The sequence below is a fragment of the Oncorhynchus kisutch genome, linkage group LG29, assembly GCF_002021735.2.
Source record: "Oncorhynchus kisutch isolate 150728-3 linkage group LG29, Okis_V2, whole genome shotgun sequence".
Lineage (NCBI taxonomy): Eukaryota > Metazoa > Chordata > Actinopteri > Salmoniformes > Salmonidae > Oncorhynchus > Oncorhynchus kisutch.
The window spans coordinates 4,387,874-4,401,110 of record NC_034202.2 but is presented as its reverse complement, the minus strand read 5'-3'; the positions used below and the strand labels follow the sequence as shown (position 1 = coordinate 4,401,110).

The following is a 13,237-nucleotide window of genomic DNA, read 5'->3' as shown; positions in this document are numbered from 1 at the left end:
TGGGTGGGATGGTTTCCAGGTGGGGAGGAGATGAATGTAGGCGGGTGGATGGGACTGGGTGGGGGAGGGATGATGTAGGCGGGTGGATGGGGACTGGGTGGGGAGGGATGATGTAGGCGGGTGGATGGGGACTGGGTGGGGAGGGATGATGTAGGCGGGTGGATGGGGACTGGGTGGGAGGGATGATGTAGGCGGGTGGATGGGGACTGGGGTGGGGAGGGATGATGTAGGCGGGTGGGATGGGGACTGGGTGGGGAGGGATGATGTAGGCCGGGGTGGATGGGGACTGGGTGGGGGAGGGATGATGTAGGCGGGTGGATGGGGGACTGGTGTGGGAGGGATGATGTAGGCGGGTGGGGACTGGTGGGCGGGATGTGATTAGGCGGGTGGATGGGGACTGGGTGGGATGTTTCCAGGTGGGGAGGGATGATGTAGGCGGGGTGGATGGGGACTGGGTGGGATGGTTTCCAGGTGGGGATGGATGATGTAGGCGGTGGGGATGGTGGATGGGACTGGGTGGGGAGGGATGATGTAGGCGGGTGGATGGGGACTGGGTGGGGAGGGATGATGTAGGCGGGTGGATGGGGACTGAGTGGGGAGCATGGTTTCCAGGTGGGGAGGGATGATGTAGGCGGGTGGATGGGGACTGAGTGGGGAGCATGGTTTCCAGGTGGGGAGGGGATGATGTAGGCGGGTGGATGGGGACTGAGTGGGGAGGGATGATGTAGGCGGGTGGATGGGGACTGGGTGGGGAGCATGGTTTCCAGGTGGGGAGGGATGATGTAGGCGGGTGGATGGGGACTGAGTGGGGAGCATGGTGTTCCAGGTGGGGAGGGATGATGTAGGCGGGTGGATGGGGACTGGGTGGGGAGGGATGATGTAGGCGGGTGGATGGGGACTGGGTGGGGAGGGATGATGTAGGCGGGTGGATGGGGACTGGGTGGGGAGGGATGATGTAGGCGGGTGGATGGGGACTGGGTGGGGAGGGATGATGTAGGCGGGTGGATGGGGACTGAGTGGGGGAGGGATGATGTAGGCGGGTGGATGGGGACTGGGTGGGATGGTTTCCAGGTGGGGAGGGATGATGTAGGCGGGTGGATGGGGACTGGGTGGGAAGCATGGTTTCCAGGTGGGGAGGGATGATGTAGGCGGGTGGATGGGGACTGGGGTGGGATGGTTTCCAGGTGGGGGAGGGATGATGTAGGTGGGTGGATGGGGACTGGGTGGGGAGGGATGATGTAGGCGGGTGGATGGGGACTGGGTGGGGAGGGATGATGTAGGCGGGTGGATGGGGACTGGGTGGGGAGGGATGATGTAGGCGGGTGGATGGGGACTGGGTGGGGAGGGATGATGTAGGCGGGTGGATGGGGACTGAGTGGGGGAGGATGATGTAGGTGGGTGGATGGGGACTGGGTGGGGAGGGATGATGTAAGGCGGGTGGATGGGGACTGGGTGGGGAATGGTTTCCAGGTGGGGAGGGGATGATGTAGGCGGGTGGATGGGGACTGGGTGGGGAGGGATGATGTAGGCGGGTGGATAGGGACTGAGTGGGGAGGGATGATGTAGGCGGGTGGATGGGGACTGAGTGGGGAGGGATGATGTAGGCGGGTGGATGGGGACTGAGTGGGAGGGATGATGTAGGCGGGTGGATGGGGACTGAGTGGGGGAGGGATGATGTAGGGCGGGTGGATGGGGACTGAGTGGGGAGGGATGATGTAGGCGGGTGGATGGGGACTGAGTGGGGGAGGGATGATGTAGGCGGGTGGATGGGGACTGAGTGGGGAGGGATGATGTAGGCGGGTGGGATGGGGACTGAGTGGGGAGGGATGATGTAGGCGGGTGGATGGGGACTGAGTGGGGAGGGATGATGTAGGCGGGTGGATGGGGACTGGGTGGGGAGGGATGATGTAGGCGGGTGGATGGGGACTGAGTGGGGAGGGATGATGTAGGCGGGTGGATGGGGGACTGGGGTGGGGAGGGATGATGTAGGCGGGTGGATTGGGGACTGAGTGGGGAGGGATGATGTAGGCGGGTGGATGGGGACTGAGTGGGGAGGGATGATGTAGGCGGGTGGATGGGGACTGAGTGGGGAGGGATGATGTAGGCGGGTGGATGGGGACTGGGTGGGGAGGGATGATGTAGGCGGGTGGATGGGGACTGGGTGGGGAGGGATGATGTAGGCGGGGTGGATGGGGACTGAGTGGGGAGGGATGATGTAGGCTGGGTGGATGGGGACTGGGTGGGATGGTTTCCAGGTGGGGAGGGATGATGTAGGCGGGGTGGATGGGGGACTGGGTGGGAAGCATGGTTTCCAGGTGGGGAGGGATGATGTAGGCGGGTGGATGGGACTGGGTGGGATGGTTTCCAGGTGGGGAGGGATGATGTAGGTGGGTGGATGGGGACTGGGTGGGGAGGGATGATGTAGGCGGGGTGGATGGGGACTGGGTGGGAGGGATGATGTAGGCGGGTGGATGGGGACTGGGTGGGGAGGGATGATGTAGGCGGGTGATGGGGACTGGGTGGGGAGGGATGATGTAGGCGGGTGGATGGGGACTGAGTGGGGAGGGATGATGTAGGCGGGTGGATGGGGACTGGGTGGGGAGGGATGATGTAGGCGGGTGGATGGGGACTGGGTGGGGAATGGTTTCCAGGTGGGGAGGGATGATGTAGGCGGGTGGATGGGACTGGGTGGGGAGGGATTGTATGTAGGCGGGTGGATAGGGCTGAGTGGGGAGGGATGATGTAGGCGGGTGGATGGGACTGAGTGGGGAGGGATGATGTAGGCGGGTGGATGGGGACTGAGTGGGGAGGGATGATGTAGGCGGGTGGATGGGGACTGAGTGGGGAGGGATGATGTAGGCGGGTGGATGGGGACTGAGTGGGGAGGGATGATGTAGGCTGGTGGATGGGGACTGAGTGGGGAGGGATGAATGTAGAGGCGGTGGATGGGACTGAGTGGGGAGGGATGATGTAGGCGGGTGGATGGGGGACTGAGTGGGGAGGGATGATGTAGGCGGGTGGATGGGGACTGAGTGGGGAGGGATGATGTAGGCGGGTGGATGGGGACTGGTGGGGAGGGATGATGTAGGCGGGTGGATGGGGACTGAGTGGGGAGGGATGATGTAGGCGGGGTGATGGGGGACTGGGTGGGGAGGGATGATGTAGGCGGGGTGGATGGGGACTGAGTGGGGAGGGATGATGTAGGCGGGTGATGGGGCTGAGTGGGGAGGGAGGATGTACGGCGGGTGGATGGGGACTGAGTGGGGAGGGATGATGTATAGGCGGGTGGATGGGACTGGGTGGGGAGGGATGATGGTAGGCGGGTGGATGGGGACCTGAGTGGGGAGGGATGATGTAGGCGGGGTGGATGGGGACTGAGTGGGGAGGGATGATGTAGGCGGGTGGATGGGGACTGAGTGGGGAGGGATGATGTAGGCGGTGGATGGGGACTGGGTGGGGAGGGATTGATGTAGGCGGGTGGATCGGGGACTTGGGTGGGGAGGGATGATGTAGGCGGGTGGATGGGAACTGGGTGGGATGGTTTCCAGGTGGGGAGGGATGATGTAGGCGGGTGGATGGGGACTGGGTGGGGAGGGATGATGTAGGCGGGTGGATGGGGACTGGGTGGGAGGGATGATGTAGGCGGGTGGATGGGGACGGGTGGGATGGTTTTCCAGGTGGGGAGGATGATGTAGGGGGTGGATGGGGACTGGGTGGGATGGTTTCCAGGTGGGGATGGATGATGTAGGCGGGTGGATGGGGGACTGGGTGGCGGAGGGATGATGTAGGCGGGTGGATGGGGACTGGGTGGGGAGGGATGATGTAGGGGGGTGGATGGGGACTGGGTGGGAGGGATGATTGTAGGCGGGTGGATGGGGACTGGGTGGGATGGTTCCAGGTGGGGAGGGATGATTGGCTGGTGGAGGGATGGTGGGGATGCGGTATGTGGGTGAAGGATGATGTAGAGGTAGGCGGGTGGATGGGGACTGGGTGGGGAGGGATGATGTAGGCGGGTGGATGGGGACTGGGTGGGGAGGATGATGTAGGCGGGTGGATGGGGATCTGAGTGGGGAGGGATGATGTAGGCGGGTGGATGGGGACTGAGTGGGGAGTGAGTGATGTATGTAGGCGGGTGGATGGGGACTGGGTGGGGAGGATGATGTAGGCGGGTGGATGGGGACTGGGTGGGGAGGGATGATGTAGGCGGGTGGATGGGGACTGGGTGGGGAGGGATGATGTAGGCGGGTGGATGGGGACTGAGTGGGATGGTTTCCAGGTGGGGAGGGATGATGTAGGCGGGTGGATGGGGACTGAGTGGGGAGGGATGATGTAGGCGGGTGGATGGGGACTGGGTGGGATGGTTTCCAGGTGGGGAGGGATGATGTAGGCGGGTGGATGGGGACTGGGTGGGGAGGGATGATGTAGGCGGGTGGATGGGAACTGGGGTGGGGAGGGATGATGTAGGCGGGTGGATTGGGGACTGGGTGGGGAGGGATGATGTAGGCGGGTGGATGGGGACTGGGTGGGGAGGGATGATGTAGGCGGGTGGATGGGGACTGAGTGGGGAGGGATGATGTAAGGCGGGTGGATGGGGGGACTGGGTGGGGAGGGATGATGTAGGCGGGTGGATGGGGACTGGGTGGGGAGGGATGATGTAGGCGGGTGGAATGGGACTGGGTGGGGAGGGATGAACGTAGGCGGGTGGATGGGGACTGGGTGGGGAGGGGATGATGTAGGCGGGTGGATGGGGACTGGGTGGGGAGGGATGATGTAGGCGGGTGGATGGGGACTGGTGGGATGGTTTCCAGGTGGGGAGGGATGATGTAGGCGGGTGGATGGGGACTGGGTGGGATGGTTTCCAGGTGGGGGAGGGATGATGTAGGCCCGGGTGGATGGGGACTGGGTGGGGGAGGGATGATGTGAGGCGGGTGGATGGGGACTGGGTGGGGAGGGATGATGTAGGCGGGTGGATGGGGACTGAGTGGGGAGCATGGTTTCGCAGGTGGGGAGGGATGATGTAGGCGGGTGGATGGGGACTGAGTGGGGAGCATGGTTTCCAGTGGGGAGGGATGATGTAGGCGGGTGGATGGGGACTGAGTGGGGAGGGATGATGTAGGGCGGGTGGATGGGGACTGGGTGGGGAGCATGGTTTCCAGGTGGGGAGTGGATGATGTTAGGCGGGTGGATGGGGACTGAGTGGGGAGCATGGTTTCCAGGTGGGGAGGGATGATGTAGGCGGGTGGATGGGGGACTGAGTGGGAAGCATGGTTTCCAGGTGGGGAGGGATGATGTGGCGGGTGGATGGGGACTGAGTGGGAAGGGATGATGTAGGCGGGTGGATGGGGACTGGGTGGGGAGGATGATGTAGGCGGGTGGATGGGGACTGAGTGGGAAGCATGGTTTCCAGGTGGGGAGGGATGATGTAGGCGGGTGGATGGGGACTGGGTGGGGGAGGGATGATGTAGGCGGTGGATGGGGACTGGGTGGGGAGGGATGATGTAGGCGGGTGGATGGGAGACTGAGTGGGAAGCATGGTTTCCAGGTGGGGAGGGATGATGTAGGCGGGGGATGGGGACTGGGTGGGGGAGGGATGATGTAGGCGGGTGGATGGGGACTGGGTGGGGAGGGATGATGTAGGCGGGTGGATGGGGACTGGGTGGGGAGGGATGATGTAGCGGGTGGATGGGGACTGGGTGGGAGGGATGATGTAGGCGGGTGGATGGGGACTGGGTGGGATGGTTTCCAGGTGGGGAGGGATGATGTAGGCGGTGGATGGGGACTGAGTGGGAAGCATGGTTTCCAGGTGGGAGGGATGATGTAGGCGGTGGATGGGGACTGGGTGGGGAGGGATGATGTAGGCGGGTGGATGGGGACTGGGTGGGGAGGGATGATGTAGGCGGGTGGATGGGGACTGGGTGGGAGGGATGATGTAGGCGGGTGGATGGGGACTGGGTGGGGAGGGATGATGTAGGCGGGTGGATGGGGACTGGGTGGGGAGGGATGATGTAGGCGGGTGGATGGGGACTGGGTGGGGAGGGATGATGTAGGCGGGTGGATGGGGACTGGGTGGGGAGGGATGATGTAGGCGGGTGGATGGGGACTGGGTGGGGAGGGATGATGTAGGCGGGTGGATGGGGACTGGTGGGGAGGGATGATGTAGGCGGGTGGATGGGGACTGGGTGGGGAGGGATGAATGTAGGCGGGTGGATGGGACTGGTGGGGAGGGGATGATGTAGGCGGGTGGATGGGGACTGGGTGGGGAGGGATGATGTAGGCGGGTGGATGGGGACTGGGTGGGGAGGGATGATGTAGGCGGGTGGATGGGGACTGGGTGGGGAGGGATGATGTAGGCGGGTGATGGGGACTGGGTGGGGAGGGATGAATGTAGGCGGGTGATGGGGACTGGGTGGGGAGGGATGATGTAGGCGGGTGGATGGGGACTGGGTGGGGAGGGATGATGTAGGCGGGTGGATGGGGACTGGGTGGGGAGGGATGATGTAGGCGGGTGGATGGGGACTGGGTGGGGAGGGATGATGTAGGGGCGGGTGGATGGGGACTGGGTGGGGAGGGATGATGTAGGCGGGTGGATGGGGACTGGGTGGGGAGGGATGATGTAGGCGGGTGGATGGGGACTGGGTGGGATGGTTTCCAGGTGGGGAGGGGATGATGTAGGCGGGTGGATGGGACTGGGTGGGATGGTTTCCAGGTGGGGAGGGATGATGTAGGCGGGTGGATGGGGACTGGGTGGGGAGGGATGATGTAGGCGGGTGGATGGGGACTGGGTGGGGAGGGATGATGTAGGCGGGTGGATGGGGACTGAGTGGGAGCATGGTTTCCAGGTGGGGAGGGATGATGTAGGCGGGTGGATTGGGACTGAGTGGGGAGCATGGTTTCCAGGTGGGGAGGGATGATGTAGGCGGGTGGATGGGGACTGAGTGGGGAGGGATGATGTAGGCGGGTGGATGGGGACTGGGTGGGGAGCATGTTTTCCAGGTGGGGAGGGATGATGTAGGCGGGTGTGATGGGGACTGAGTGGGGAGCATGGTTCCAGGTGGGGAGGGATGATGTAGGCGGGTGGATGGGGACTGGGTGGGGAGGGATGATGTAGGCGGGTGGATGGGGACTGGGTGGGGAGGGATGATGTAGGCGGGTGGATGGGGACTGGGTGGGGAGGGATGATGTAGGCGGGTGGATGGGGACTGGGTGGGGAGGGATGATGTAGGCGGGTGGATGGGGACTGAGTGGGGAGGGATGATGTAGGCGGGTGGATGGGGACTGGGTGGGATGGTTTCCAGGTGGGGGAGGGATGATGTAGGCGGGTGGATGGGGACTGGTGGGAAGCATGGTTTCCAGGTGGAGGGATGATGTAGGCGGGTGGATGGGGACTGGGTGGGATGGTTTCCAGGTGGGGAGGGATGATGTAGGTGGGTGGATGGGGACTGGTGGGGAGGGATGATGTAGGCGGGTGGATGGGGACTGGGTGGGGGAGGGATGATGTAGGCGGGTGGAGGATGGGGACTGGGTGGGGAGGGATGATGTAGGCGGGTGGATGGGGACTGGGTGGGGAGGGATGATGTAGGCGGGTGGATGGGGACTGAGTGGGGAGGGATGGGAGGTGGGTGGAGGGTGGATGGGGACTGGGTGGGAGGGATGATGTAGGCGGGTGGATGGGGACTGGGTGGGGAATGGTTTCCAGGGGGTGGGGAGGGATGATGTAGGCGGGTGGATGGGGACTGGGTGGGGAGGGATGATGTAGGCGGGTGGATAGGGACTGAGTGGGGAGGGAATGAGTAGGCGGGTGGATGGGGACTGAGTGGGGAGGGATGATGTAGAGGCGGTGGATGGGGACTGAGTGGGGAGGGATGATGTAGGCGGGTGGATGGGGACTGAGTGGGGAGGGATGATGTAGGCGGGTGGATGGGACTGAGTGGGGAGGGATGATGTAGGCGGGTGGATGGGGACTGAGTGGGGAGGGATGATGTAGGCGGGTGGATGGGGACTGAGTGGGGGATGATGTAGGCGGGTGGATGGGGACTGAGTGGGGAGGGATGATGTAGGCGGGTGGATGGGGACTGAGTGGGGAGGGATGATGTAGGCGGGTGGATGGGGACTGGTGGGGAGGGATGATGAGGCGGGTGGATGGGGACTGAGTGGGGAGGGATGATGTAGGCGGGTGGATGGGGACTGGGTGGGGAGGGATGATGTAGGCGGGTGGATGGGGACTGAGTGGGGAGGGATGATGTAGGCGGGGTGGATGGGGACTGAGTGGGGAGGGATGATGTAGCGGGTGGATGGGGACTGAGTGGGGGAGGATGATGTAGGAGGGTGGATGGGGACTGGGTGGGGAGGGATGATGTAGGCGGGTGGATGGGGACTGGGTGGGGAGGATGATGTAGGGGCGGGTGGAGGGGACTGAGTGGGGAGGGATGATGTAGGGGGGTGGATGGGGACGGGTGGGATGGTTTCCAGGTGGGGAGGAGATGTAGGGGGGGCGGGTGGATGGGGACTGGGTGGGAAGGCATGGTTTCCAGGTGTGGAGGGATGATGTAGGGTGGGGGTGGATGGGGACTGGGTGGGATGGTTTCCAGTGGGGAGGGATGATTGTAGGTGGTGGATGGGGACTGGGTGGGGAGGGATGATGTAGGCGGGTGGATGGGGACTGGGTGGGAGGGATGATGTAGGCGGGTGATGGGGACTGGTGGGGAGGGATGATGTAGGCGGGTGATGGGGACTGGGTGGGGAGGGATGATGTAGGCGGGTGGATGGGACTGGGTGGGGAGGGATGATGTAGGCGGGTGGATGGGGGACGGGTTGGGAGGGATGATGTAGGCGGGTGGATGGGGACTGGTTGGGGAATGGTTTCCAGGTGGGGAGGGATGATGTAGGCGGGTGGATGGGGACTGGGGTGGGGAGGGATGATGTAGGCGGGTGGATAGGGACTGAGTGGGAGGGATGATGTAGGCGGCGGTGGATGGGGACTGAGTGGGGAGGGATGATGTAGGCGGGTGGATGGGGACTGAGTGGGGAGGGATGATGTAGGCGGTGGTGGGGACTGAGTGGGGAGGGATGATGTAGGCGGGTGGATGGGGACTGAGTGGGNGGGGACTGGGTGGGGAGGGATGATGTAGGCGGGTGGTGGTGGGGACTGAGTGGGGAGGGATGATGTAGGCGGGTGGTGGGGACTGGGTGGGGAGGGATGATGTAGGCGGGTGGATGGGGACTGGGTGGGGAGGGATGATGTAGGCGGGGTGGATGGGGGCTGGGGGGGAGGGAGGATGATTGTAGGCGGGTGGATGGGGACTGGGTGGGGAGGGATGATGTAGGGGTGGATGGGGACTGGGTGGGGAGGGATGATGTAGGCGGGGGGTTGGGGACTGAGTGGGGAGGGATGATGTAGGCGGGTGGATGGGGACTGGGTGGGGAGGGGATGATGTAGGCGGGTGGATGGGGACTGGGTGGGGAGGGATGATGTAGGCGGGTGGATGGGGACTGGGTGGGGAGGGATGATGTGGGGGGGTGGATGGGGACTGGGTGGGGAGGGATGATGTAGGCGGGTGGATGGGGACTGGGTGGGGAGGGATGATGTAGGCGGGTGGATGGGGGACTGGGTGGGGAGGGATGATGTGTAGGCGGGGTGTGGATGGGGACGGGTGGGGAGGGATGATGTAGGCGGGTGGAGGGACTGGGTGGGGAGGGATGGGATGCTGTAGGCGGGTGGATGGGGACTGAGTGGGGAGGATGATGTGTAGGCGGGGGGATGGGGACTGAGTGGGGACTGGGTGGGGTGGGATGATGTAGGCGGGTGGATGGGGACTGAGTGGGGAGGGATGATGTAGGCGGGTGGATGGGGACTGGTGGGGAGGGATGATGTAGGCGGGTGGATGGGGACTGGGTGGGGAGGGATGATGTAGGCGGGTGGATGGGGACTGGGTGGGGAGGGATGATGTAGGCGGGTGGATGGGGACTGGGTGGGGAGGGATGATGTAGGCGGGTGGAGGTGGGGGACTGGGTGGGGAGGGATGATGTAGGCGGGTGGATGGGGACTGGGTGGGGGAGGGATGATGTAGGCGGGTGGATGGGGACTGGGTGGGGAGGGATGATGTAGGCGGGGGGTGGTGGATGGGGACTGGGTGGGGAGGGATGATGTAGGCGGGTGGATGGGGACTGAGTGGGGAGGGATGATGTAGGCGGGTGGATGGGGACTGGGTGGGGAGGGATGATGTAGGCGGGTGGATGGGGACTGAGTGGGGAGGGATGATGTAGGCGGGTGGATGGGGACTGGGTGGGGAGGGATGATGTAGGCGGGTGGATGGGGACTGGGTGGGGAGGGATGATGTAGGCGGGTGGATGGGGACTGAGTGGGGAGGGATGATGTAGGCGGGTGGATGGGGACTGAGTGGGGAGGGATGATGTAGGCGGGTGGATGGGGACTGGGTGGGGGGAGGGATGATGTAGGCGGGTGGATGGGGACTGGGTGGGGAGGGATGATGTAGGCGGGTGGATGGGGACTGGGGGGGGGAGGGATGATGTAGGCGGGTGGATGGGGACTGAGTGGGGAGGGATGATGTAGGCGGGTGGATGGGGACTGAGTGGGGAGGGATGATGTAGGCGGGTGGATGGGGACTGGGTGGGGAGGGATGATGTAGGCGGGTGGATGGGGACTGGGTGGGGAGGGATGATGTAGGCGGGTGGATGGGGACTGGGTGGGGAGGGATGATGTAGGCGGGTGGATGGGGACTGAGTGGGGAGGGATGATGTAGGCGGGTGGATGGGGACTGGGTGGGGAGGGATGATGTAGGCGGGTGGATGGGGACTGGGTGGGGAGGGATGATGTAGGCGGGGTGGATGGGGACTGAGTGGGGAGGGATGATGTAGGCGGGTGGATGGGGACTGAGTGGGGAATGGGTGGGGAGGGATGATGTAGGCGGGTGGATGGGGACTGGGTGGGGAGGGATGATGTAGGCGGGTGGATGGGGACTGGGGTGGGGAGGGATGATGTAGGCGGGTGGATGGGGACTGAGTGGGGAGGGATGATGTAGGCGGTGTGGATGGGGACTGAGTGGGGAGGGATGATGTAGGCGGGTGGATGGGGACTGGGTGGGGAGGGATGATGTAGGCGGGTGGATGGGGACTGAGTGGGGAATGGGTGGGGAGGGATGATGTAGGCGGGTGGATGGGGAGGGATGATGTAGGCGGGTGGATGGGGACTGAGTGGGGACTGGGTGGGAGGGATGATGTAGGCGGGTGGATGGGGACTGGGTGGGGAGGGATGATGTAGGCGGGTGGATGGGGACTGAGTGGGGAGGGATGATGTAGGCGGGTGGATGGGGACTGAGTGGGGAGGGATGATGTAGGCGGGTGGATGGGGAGGGATGATGTAGGCGGGTGGATGGGGACTGAGTGGGGACTGGGTGGGGAGGGATGATGTAGGCGGGTGGATGGGGACTGAGTGGGGAGGGATGATGTAGGCGGGTGGATGGGGACTGAGTGGGGAGGGATGATGTAGGCGGGTGGATGGGGACTGAGTGGGGAGGGATGATGTAGGCGGGTGGATGGGGACTGGGTGGGGAGGGATGATGTAGGCGGGTGGATGGGGACTGAGTGGGGAGGGATGATGTAGGCGGGTGGATGGGGACTGAGTGGGGAGGGATGATGTAGGCGGGTGGATGGGGACTGGGTGGGGAGGGATGATGTAGGCGGGTGGATGGGGACTGGGTGGGGAGGGATGATGTAGGCGGGTGGATGGGGACTGGGTGGGGAGGGATGATGTAGGCGGGTGGATGGGGACTGAGTGGGGAGGGATGATGTAGGCGGGTGGATGGGGACTGAGTGGGGAGGGATGATGTAGGCGGGTGGATGGGGACTGGGTGGGGAGGGATGATGTAGGCGGGTGGATGGGGACTGGGTGGGGAGGGGATGATGTAGGCGGGTGGATGGGGACTGGGTGGGGAGGGATGATGTAGGCGGGTGGATGGGGACTGAGTGGGGAGGGATGATGTAGGCGGGTGGATGGGGACTGGGTGGGGAGGGATGATGTAGGCGGGTGGATGGGGACTGGGTGGGGAGGGATGATGTAGGCGGGTGGATGGGGACTGAGTGGGGAGGGATGATGTAGGCGGGTGGATGGGGACTGAGTGGGGAATGGGTGGGGAGGGATGATGTAGGCGGGTGGATGGGGACTGGGTGGGAGGGATGATGTAGGCGGGTGGATGGGGACTGGGTGGGGAGGGATGATGTAGGCGGGTGGATGGGGACTGAGTGGGGAGGGATGATGTAGGCGGGTGGATGGGACTGAGTGGGGAGGGATGATGTAGGCGGGTGGATGGGGACTGGGTGGGGAGGGATGATGTGGCGGGTGGATGGGGACTGAGTGGGGAATGGGTGGGGAGGGATGATGTAGGCGGGTGGATGGGGAGGGATGATGTAGGCGGTGGATGGGGACTGAGTGGGGACTGGGTGGGGAGGGATGATGTAGGCGGGTGGATGGGGACTGGGTGGGGAGGGATGATGTAGGCGGGTGGATGGGGACTGAGTGGGGAGGGATGATGTAGGCGGGTGGATGGGGACTGAGTGGGGAGGGATGATGTAGGCGGGTGGATGGGGAGGGATGATGTAGGCGGGTGGATGGGGACTGAGTGGGGACTGGGTGGGAGGGATGATGTAGGCGGGTGGATGGGGACTGAGTGGGGAGGGATGATGTAGGCGGTGGATGGGGACTGAGTGGGGAGGGATGATGTAGGCGGGTGGATGGGGACTGAGTGGGGAGGGATGATGTAGGCGGGTGGATGGGGACTGGGTGGGGAGGGATGATGTAGGCGGGTGGATGGGGACTGAGTGGGGAGGGATGATGTAGGCGGGTGGATGGGGACTGAGTGGGGAGGGATGATGTAGGCGGGTGGATGGGGACTGAGTGGGGAATGGGTTATCTTTTAATGCATTTATTTGATTGTAAAATAAAAATTACAAAACTAAATAAAAGTTGCTCACAAAAAAAAGAACAGCTGATGTTATATAATGTTTGGTTTGACCTCTGTGCGATCAAGTCAGTCCACATGAATGTTACATTCTAACTACATAGCTAGAGCGTATCCGACTATGCCTGAAAGTCAGACTAATAGGCTACACACACACACAAAGAGTGAGAATAAACACACACACACACACACCCAAAGAGCATGCCCACAAAACACAGCATATCACTGTCAATTGCAATTGCAGGAGGGGCAGATACACATGT

At 63.5% G+C, this 13,237-nt stretch overlaps 1 protein-coding gene across 17 annotated transcripts in view; it reads right to left on the bottom strand.

Annotated features, from left to right (window-relative positions):
- The window catches only part of LOC109873539 (calcium/calmodulin-dependent protein kinase type II subunit beta), a 95,612-nt gene that overhangs the window by 29,640 nt on the left and 52,735 nt on the right, over positions 1-13,237 (bottom strand). The window lies entirely within an intron of this gene.